This window comes from Zea mays, chromosome 7 (genome assembly GCF_902167145.1).
Source record: "Zea mays cultivar B73 chromosome 7, Zm-B73-REFERENCE-NAM-5.0, whole genome shotgun sequence".
NCBI classification, from domain to species: domain Eukaryota; kingdom Viridiplantae; phylum Streptophyta; class Magnoliopsida; order Poales; family Poaceae; genus Zea; species Zea mays.
Window position 1 is genome coordinate 148,166,981 of NC_050102.1, and position 9,443 is coordinate 148,176,423.

Genomic DNA, 9,443 nt, shown 5'->3' on the forward strand with positions numbered 1-9,443 from the left:
TCGGGCCTCATCGATGATTATAGCAAATTTCTTATCCCTAATTTCAGCTAAGATGACTTTTTTGGTCTCTTCTGCACAAGCCTCACAAATTTGCTTTTGAATCTCCGGTGAAGTCAACATACAATTTTTAGGAGTGCTATCCAACAATTTCTTAGCACTTGAATCCTTCATTTTGTACCATTCAAACATTTCTAAGAAGTTGCCTCTATTATTTGAGCTAGTACACTCATCATGACCACGAAAAGCCAGACCTTGCAATAGAAGAAATCTGATAACACCTAAGACAATAATAAGACGTCCCAAATATTCTTCTTCTTGTTTCCTACTCACTTGTGACATTACATGTGACACACGCTGTCTTTGATTTTTAAAATCATCAAAACATCTTCTAGCCTTATTATGAGCACTATCAATGTTACCCACATGTACATCAAATGACTTAATCGCATTATTCCAATTGTTATACCCTGTCGCACCAGTGTAGCTTTCAACACCAAAGTTTTCCCTTCTTGGTTGCTTGAAAAGGAAACAATAAAAGCAAAAGGCCGCATCTTTAGCAACACTGTATTCCAACCATTCATGCTTTTTGAACCATGGTTCCTGAAAACTTCTTTATCTATCTCCTATTCTCTTCTTGGGGAATATGTGACCTTTTGGTTGACAAGGGCCTAACAATAAATACTCTCTTCTAACAACATCTCGAATGTTCACATCTAACTCTTCAATTGGTTTTCCAAGTCCAGGATCACCAACAATCTCACTATCTATTGATTCCGTATTATTTTGTGCAGTCCCAACATCTAGTGATTCTGGATTGTTTTCATTTTCATCCAAATTAGTCCCAATTTGTACGTTTTGAATGATTTCATTCGATTCTTGATATGACACGACTTTATAAAATGATGTAATTGTTCGAACTCTCTTCATATTGTACACTGTAATTGTAACACAAATCGCTATGAATTATGAAACTTTCTAGACACAAACACAACATGTTTTTCTCGGTGTCAAACAACAACAGTCAACAAACCTGCTTGGTGCTTGTTGCGCTGCTCTGCTTGCCTGCTTGCTGCTCCTGCTTGCTGCGCTGCGTCGCTGCCCGGTGCCCGCTGCTTGCTTGCCTTGCCCGGCCGGCCAGCCCCCTATGCGGCGCGGCTCGAATCGCTGCTTGCTTGCAATTGCAGGCCGCTGCTTGCAAGCAGTCGCTGCTTGCTTTTGCTTGCCCAACCAGTCGGTGGCCGGTCCCTCCGTCCCTGCGCGCAGTTGCTTGCTTGTTGCTTGCCCAGCCGCCGGATTGCCTGCTCGCTGCTCCTGCTCTGCTCGGCTGCGCTGCTAGGCTACTTCCTGCTTGCTTGCTGGTGGCTACTTGCTTATCTACTCTTGCTCTCGGCTCCAATACGCAGACGCTAGATAGCCAAACCCTAAACCGAACTAGTTGGGCTATTTATGGTTACTATTCACATTTTTTGGGCTGCTATTACACAATTAGTCGGCCCAAGAGTAGGGCCTGGGCTCTAGTGGCCACAGGCCTGAATCCGCCCCTGACAACCACTATAGCATGGGCGGCCTCGGCTCTCTACGAGAAGTGAGCAGGCATGAATCAACTGCACAATTCATCGTCACGTTAGACGCCAGGCATCTCTCCTTCGAATACAAGACCCGGCTTCACTAAGGACGCTCTCCTTGGTGTACAAATAGGGCAGTGGTCCCTCCACGGACCGGGGATCAAGATCGACACCCACACATCGACACACATAGACAAACGCTCACTTCTCCACTTTGTCTTAGATATTGGAACTTGCCTCAATCATATCTAGGGACTTGGGGATTTCCCCTCTCCCACAATGATTGTAAACCCCTATTACACGCACCATGGTGCGAGTAATATAAGTCGTGTCCTCTCTATTGGAAGTAGGGCCTTGAGTAGCCTAAAATAGCATAATCGCTTGTGTCTTCTTGCACACCATCTAGAGTCAGTCATGCAGCACATTTATTGGTTGGTTCAGTACCCGCGGGCCAAACACCGATATATAGCCTCAGAGCATTGTTTACAATTTACAAGCCTGAGGTATAGAGGAAATGGAAGATTGTATTAGTATAAATCTAGATCAAACACACCACATATTCAATCTGGGAATGAATAAATCAAACCTACATGCACAAGAATCAACCTCCATCCTCCATCCACAACTTTTATACCTTGGCATAGTGCTAGACTAATCCTCGTCTACCACAGGAAAGACCGTGCTTGTAATCATGCGCTGCATGACAGCGACCTACCATAATATTCATGTTTTTTAGAAGACTTAATACCAGCAGAAGGAACCTGATAATGGATAAAACAAGTATAAATTAGTATCGGCCAAATAAACTCATAAACCATGAGTATGCCACAAATCCATAGAGCATTGGAAGTAAACAAACTTGTAAATATGAAGGACACTGCCATCATAGAACTTGCATACTAGATTTGCCATTAATGGAACTATATTAAAAAGATTATCAACTTTGTGTTGGTCCAGCACCAATGTCTAACCAACACTCTACCATATATATTTTCATTAGTTATCACATTAATATGTAGGACAGTTGCTAGATACAATTACCTTAGATGAAATAAATGGCGTTTCTCTGAGGTCAAAGCATCCTAGAGGAAGATACCTGATCAAGAATAGAAAAAGAATTGTAATGAGACATGCACGTCGTTCTAAAGGAACAATGGCCTGTAATTCTTCAGTGTAGAATACATGCGCAACAAGACTATTTAAACAGTGGCATCTGGAATGCATGACTTACATCAACCATAGGCTTTGCAACTTCCTCATACACAGTTTTTTGTGAAGCACTTTCACTGAAGACCTCATCAAATTTATAGGACTCGCAGATCCAATTATATTTCTTCAGTTCAGGCTTTTGGACTACAGAAAACAAGACCATCGACACAATCAGCTGCAGAAAAATAGTGATTGTTGATAAAAAATTTGAAAAGGTTAAATGGGATGGACAAGCTAACCTCTGGTTGCAACCAATGTTTTAAATCACCGGAGATCGCTGCCGCTATCGCCGGAGATCGCTTCTGGCAAACAATGCCGCTAGGAGATTACAATTCTGCCGCTATTGCTTGCTGACCGCTATTAGCCGCTATTAGCCGGCGAAATCCGTTAAATGGGCCATCTTCTAGCGGCAGCTAAATCAAACCTGGGCCATTTTCTTGCGCGCGTCCGACCCAGCCCATTATCTCCCTCTGCCTTTTCTTGTGCAAAACTGCAAACCCTAGCTCAGACTCTCATTTCCAAAAGGCACTTGCGGCTGGCTTCAACCTGATGGCGGCGGCTAGCTTCAACAGTTCAAGTTCAACACGTTGGTTCCCTGCTAGCGGCAAGCAATGAAGCAAGTAGCAACAATCAGGGCAGCACTCCAATAGTATTCTCTCCACTCTCCAACCTCCAATTGTTGTTCAGTTGAACCGGCCGACACCATGTCTCAGCAAGAGAAGCAAACAGGCATGTATTTTTCAATAGATGTTCATGTGACATGTAGTGTAGTCCCTTGTAGCTATGTTTTCTGCAGCATTTTTTTGGTGATTAAAGTAAGCTCCACATCTTTTACGGTTTCATGGTTTGTCTTTACTTCTGCCGTCGATGTCTTTTGAGACAACCAATTGACTTGTAGTTATGATTGTTTTACCGTATCATTCACTTGAGTATCATCCTATTTCTTTCAGATGAACTTTAATTCAAAATATTCCATGGTGGATATATATAAAAGTATAGACACTGCAAAAAAAAGGTGGAGCTGCGATGGGGCATTTGATATTGCAAATAGATTAACAATCTGGACACTCTATTGATACCTTTTTAAAACAATTTTATTGACTTCTCCGTGTACCATGTACCTAAACCTGGTCAACAGCTGAACTATAATTTAAGATGGTGCTAACGTGAAGAAATGTTCTTGCTGACAAATGTATCCACTTCGACCAGTTTACCTTATTTTTTTAATGCAGTGGAATAATTAGCGTTCATGATTTTTACTTATTTTTTTGTTTCGTTATTGATCCCTACTCTGGCTCACAAGCTTGATGAACATTTGGTTAGCGCTAACTGCTTTTTATGGATTTCCAACACGAATATACTTTGAAACCTGAATACAAGCAATATTGCAACTCGTATTTTTGAAGAAGTCAAGGTTTCACATGCCAGAACGTACGTCGTAGTGGCAAGCAATACTGTAATGACAATTAAATTTCTTATCAGTATCTTGCTTTATACGTGATTAAAATAGTTGTAGTAGTTCCATTGATGTAGGCGGTAGGCTGCAACACATTCTTCAATAGATGTTCATCTATTTAAAGCTTTTCATTTTCCTAATATTATGCATTATGTGTCTTCAAATTGTGTAGTTATTCCATCAAGTGTCGCCTCTGCCTCTGTATCAAATGCAGCAGCACCACAAGCTATTATCAACTCAGATGATGTAGCCTGGGCTCATTGTTTTTGCCCAGATGCAAACAAGAAGCATTGGCTGAAGTGCAAGTACTGTGACAAGCTATGCAAAGCTGGGATTACAAGAATTAAGTGGCACCTTGCTGGTATTAAAGGGAATAATGTTACAAAGTGTTTGAAGGTTCCAAGTGATGTGAAAGAAGATATGATTGCTTTGCTTACAAAGAATACAGAAGAAAAGGACCATAAAGCAAAAGAAAAGGAAAGAGAGAGATGAAATTAACTTAGACATCTCAGAAGATGAAAGTTGTGAGCAAGTGGATATTGATCTTGGGAATGAAGTCCTTGTGGTGAAGCAAAAGCCAACAAAAGGTTCTAGTAGCCTTAGCTGTAGAACAGTGGTACGTGGTGGCACTATTGACAGATTTTATAAACCTTCTACTATTGAAGAATCTGTTCAGATGATGCATAAAGGAATTAACCTTAGCAACAAGGTTCAAACAACATTGTCAACTCAGAAAAGAGAAGAGAGAAGGGATAAGGCTTGTGAGTACATATGTCAGTTTTTTTATGAAGCTAGTATTGCACACAACACAGTCACCCTTCCTAGCTTTGCACTTATGCTTGAGGCCATTGGGCAATTTGGTAAAGGTTTGAGAGGGCCTAGTCCTTATGAGATGAGTGGACCATTCTTGCAGAAAAGGAAACAAAAGGTATTGGATGGTTTCAAGAACCACAAGGAATCATGGGAGCAAACAGGATGTACAATCATGACAGATGCATGGACAGATAGGAAGGGTAGGGGAGTGATGAATTTAGTCGTCCATAGTGCTCATGGAGTTTGCTTCTTAGATTCAGTGGACTGCTCGGGTGAGAGAAAAGATGGTAAGTACATATTTGACCTTGTGGACAAATGCATAGAGGAGATTGGGGAGGCAAATGTTGTCCAAGTGGTGACTGATAATGCTAGTGTCAATACAGCAGCAGCAAGCCTATTGACAGCAAAGAGGCCCTCAATATTTTGGAATGGATGTGCTGCTCATTGCCTAGATCTCATGCTAGAGGATCATGGGAAGCTTGAGCCAGTGGAGCAAACTATCACAAGTGCAAGGCAGATCACTAATTTCTTGTATGCTCACACAAGGGTGTTAGATTTGATGAGAAAGTTTCTGAAGAAAGACTTGGTGAGATCTAGGATTACTAGATTTGCTACTACCTACTTGAACTTGAAAAGCTTGCTTGATAACAAGAAAGAATTGACAAGGTTGTTCAGATCAGATGAACTTAATGAGTTGGGTTACTTGAAAAAGGACAAGGGAAAGAAAGCCAATAAAGTTGTGAGATCTGAAACCTTTTGGAAAAATGTTGATATAGCTGTAAATTTTTTTGAACCATTGGCAAATGTGTTGAGGAGACTGGACAGTGATGTACCGGCAATGGAATTCTTTCATGGATTAATGCTTGAGGCAAAGAAAGAAATTTCTGAGAGGTTTGACAATGATGAGAGCCGCTACAAAGTTGCTTGGGATATTATTGATAAGCGGTGGGATAGCAAGCTCAAAATTCCGCTTCACTTAGCTGGGTACTACTTGAATCCTTACTTTTATTATCCAAAGAAGTCTGAAATGAGCATGATGGATCCTTTAGATCTGGAGTGATTAATTGCATTACAAAGATGATTGGTGATGAAGAAACACAAGACAAAATAATTGAAGAACTCTACATGTACCAAGATCAACAAGGGACATTTGGACATGAAATTGCCATAAGGCAAAGGAGAAACAAGAACTTTAATCCAGGTGATTCTATTTTGAATATATGGTTTCAGAATTCAATTTGTTTCTTGCCTCTTTCACAATTATGTAATTATTAACTTGTTTATGCAGCAAAGTGGTGGCTAAACCATGGTACAAACACACCTAATCTGAGGATATTGGCTTCAAAAATTCTAAATCTAACATGTAGTTCCTCAGCTTGTGAGAGAAATTGGTCCGTATTTGAACAGGTAAATACACTTATGTGGGATCTATTTGGCCACTTGTGAATATTTTTAGTAGTAAAACTGCAAGCTCTACTATCCAAATGCATAGAAAACCATATTTATTGTACTGTTTCAAATCTTGTTTCAAACATGTTATCTTATGTTCACAATTTCACTCATAGGTTCATACAAAAAGGAGAAACAGGCTACTTCATGATAGGATGAGAGACCTTGTGTTTGTTAAATTTAACTCCAAGCTAAGGGGAAAGAAGGAGAGAATAGACAAACATCCTTTAGAGAGGGAAGTAGATGATGTTGTTGGTGATGATGACAATGAATTCATTACTGGTATTGTACCTCTTCCGAATGATGTTGTTGAACCAGCGCAAGATGGAAGATCACAGGGAGAACAAACATCACAAGCACAAGTTCAAGTACAAGCAAAAAGAAAGAGGTCTATGAAGCCTAGAAAGAAGTTAAGAAGCCTCCAGTCTCTGATGCGTGATGTTCAAGTTCAAGTGCAGCAGTCCTCATCAGATTCAGAAGATGGTGACATTGCAATGGAATCCTCTGAATCTGATAAGTCTCCACATGCCTTTGATTCTGATTGATGCTAGATTACAATGTTATATTTGACCTTGTGGACAGTCATTTTGGGTGAACTGTGAACTAAACTAATGATCTCAATGTCTTGGAGCTTAGACATTTTGTTTTAAGTTAAGCTGCTCAGACATTTTACAGCAGTCATGTATAGAGCTGAACTCCTATATGTATGGCAATATGTATGACTATCAAAGTTGTCGTCTATTCATCTGTGTTAAATTTATACTCTATTTTTTTGCAAATCCGCTAAAATGTTTAGCTTCCGCTATAGCCGGTTATAGCTGGACTTAGCTGTTCTGGAACCCAGCCGCTAAACCTCTTAGCCCGCGATTTAATACACTGGTTGCAACTCAACACAACTACCAATGTCAGCACCATGAGCTAAATCCTCTAAATTCTTCGGATGGAGCCTTACAGCAACTCACTTTGCACAAATATGTGATTGTGAAGGACATCTTTATGTCAGTTATGGGTTAATAGGGCAACAAGCTAAGGTTCCATGAAAATAAAGCGGAGGTCTACCAAATATCTAATGACTAGAGAATTAGAGGACAACAAATCAACAACCACGGTCCTAAGAGCAACAATTACAAGAGTGAAAAATAAATAAACAAAAGTGGCAAATAAATAAAAAAATATGAAACCTAAATTTACCTCTGATTCCCATGAAAAGTACCCATTCCAACCAGTCAATCAAACGACACATGTACCAACCAGTCGATCAACCGAATCGGTTCTAGCATACCAAGCAACCCAAGCAACGTGTGGAGATTTGGTACAGCGTCGTCCGATTGAGGAATAGGAGAAATGGGTGACCTTTAGAGAAGATGACCAGTTGGTGACCACCGCCACCGCACGCCTAGGGACTCCATCGCTACTACGAGGCACGAGGAGCGGAGGGGAAGCCGGGGCACGTCGAGACGTAGCCGTCCCCACCATGCCATCGTGCTAGAAGCCAAGGCAGGAGACCGTCACGAGGATGGCTAGGTGCACCAGCAGCGACTGCTCCTGGGCAGCACTGCGGCGGAGGATCACGAAGAGGGATAACGAGGAGGCGCGACGGGAGAGGAGCCTCTATACAACGGCAGCGACTATGGTGGCAAAACCCTAGCGGGGAGGGTGGGGAGTGTGCAGCGGGATGAGGCGCGAATGGGGGTTTCGGGGCGACGGCCATCTCGAGGAACGGGCGGGCGTTGGGAGTGGACGGCTGAAACGACATTTTGGGCCCACCTGTCGGAGAGAAAGCAGAGGGAAGCAGAGCCACGATGCACAAATTGATGGTTTACATGAGGCAGAGCTACCGTGTACTGATGGTTTACATTATAATCTTATAGAGTAGTAGAGATATGTCTACATCTAACATCATATGAAATACTCCACATCTTCACTCCATGCATATTTGCAAAATCCATGCATCGACCATAGTCACTGGACCTGGCTAGACCACGGCCACGGGGTCTGCTCTGCCGTGCATCGGCCGTCGCCAGTCGTGCCCCCATCAATACCCTCCGAGTCCGATGGCACAAGCTACATGCAAAGCAAAAAAAAGTTATCCTTTGCTTAAGTTCATCAATTTGGTTCGAGTCGTTCATGGGTTTCAAATTGACGATGGGTTCTCGTCGCTGCTGCCATTGATAGCCTTTGTTATTGAGAGAACCGACAGCTTGACTATGAACAAGATGAAAGCATTCTAATCCTGCGACAGGGGTATACGATTATCGCTCGTCAAAATAGTCGATAACCAATTAACCATTGATTATCGCTCGGTTGTTATCGAGGATTGCAAGGATAACAGTTGAGCACCAAAATGAGGACCGGACGGTCCGGTCCTGGGGCCGGACGGTCCGCACTGGTGGTGCGGACGATCCGCGCATGCGTAGAGCAGATTATGGTTCCGAATTTTGTGCTACGGTTGTTAGCTAAATTCGGGGAATTAGCTCGGGAGATTAGTTTGTAAAGGGTCCAACCCTCTCCTCTATAAATACAGAGGATTACGGCCGATTAAGCATCATCAATCGAATCAATAATCAGTTCATCTCGCATTTATTTCTTGTACATTTAGGATTAGTTCTAGTCTAGTTCTAGTTTAGCCTTCCAATTCCTAAATTCTTCGTTTCTCTTCGACTCTACGTCGATTAGAGGACACCTAGGATCTCTCCTCCCCGACGGGGTCCCTCCCGGGAGCGAGATCCAGGCGTCGCCGGTGACTTTCGCCGCCCCTGCGCACGCCCGGACCGTCCGGCCGTCAGGCAGGAAACCCTAAGCCCTGCTCCAGGTCGCGAACCGTCCGGCCCCTGGCTGCGGACCGTCTGCGCCTGTGCAGAGAGCACCGTTGCCGGTTCTCACGCAGTGATTGGCGCCCAAAAAAGGCACCAAGACGCTTTTGGCGACTCCGCTGGAGACGATTTCATATA

At 42.6% G+C, this 9,443-nt stretch overlaps 1 long non-coding RNA gene across 3 annotated transcripts; it reads right to left on the bottom strand.

Annotated features, from left to right (window-relative positions):
• Positions 1-873: 873 nt before the first annotated feature.
• On the bottom strand, positions 874-8,256 carry LOC109940787 (uncharacterized). 3 transcript variants are annotated; one of them, XR_002748847.2, is made up of 6 exons: positions 7,846-8,256; positions 3,014-3,369; positions 2,797-2,918; positions 2,607-2,661; positions 2,156-2,326; positions 874-2,063 (listed from the first exon to the last, which is right to left on the bottom strand). It is a non-coding gene; the product is annotated as an uncharacterized lncRNA (long non-coding RNA). The 3 variants fall into 3 exon arrangements; XR_002748846.1 differs by having other exon boundaries at positions 7,684-8,236; XR_004851547.1 differs by having other exon boundaries at positions 3,014-8,206.
• Between the last annotated feature and the right edge of the window lie 1,187 nt (positions 8,257-9,443).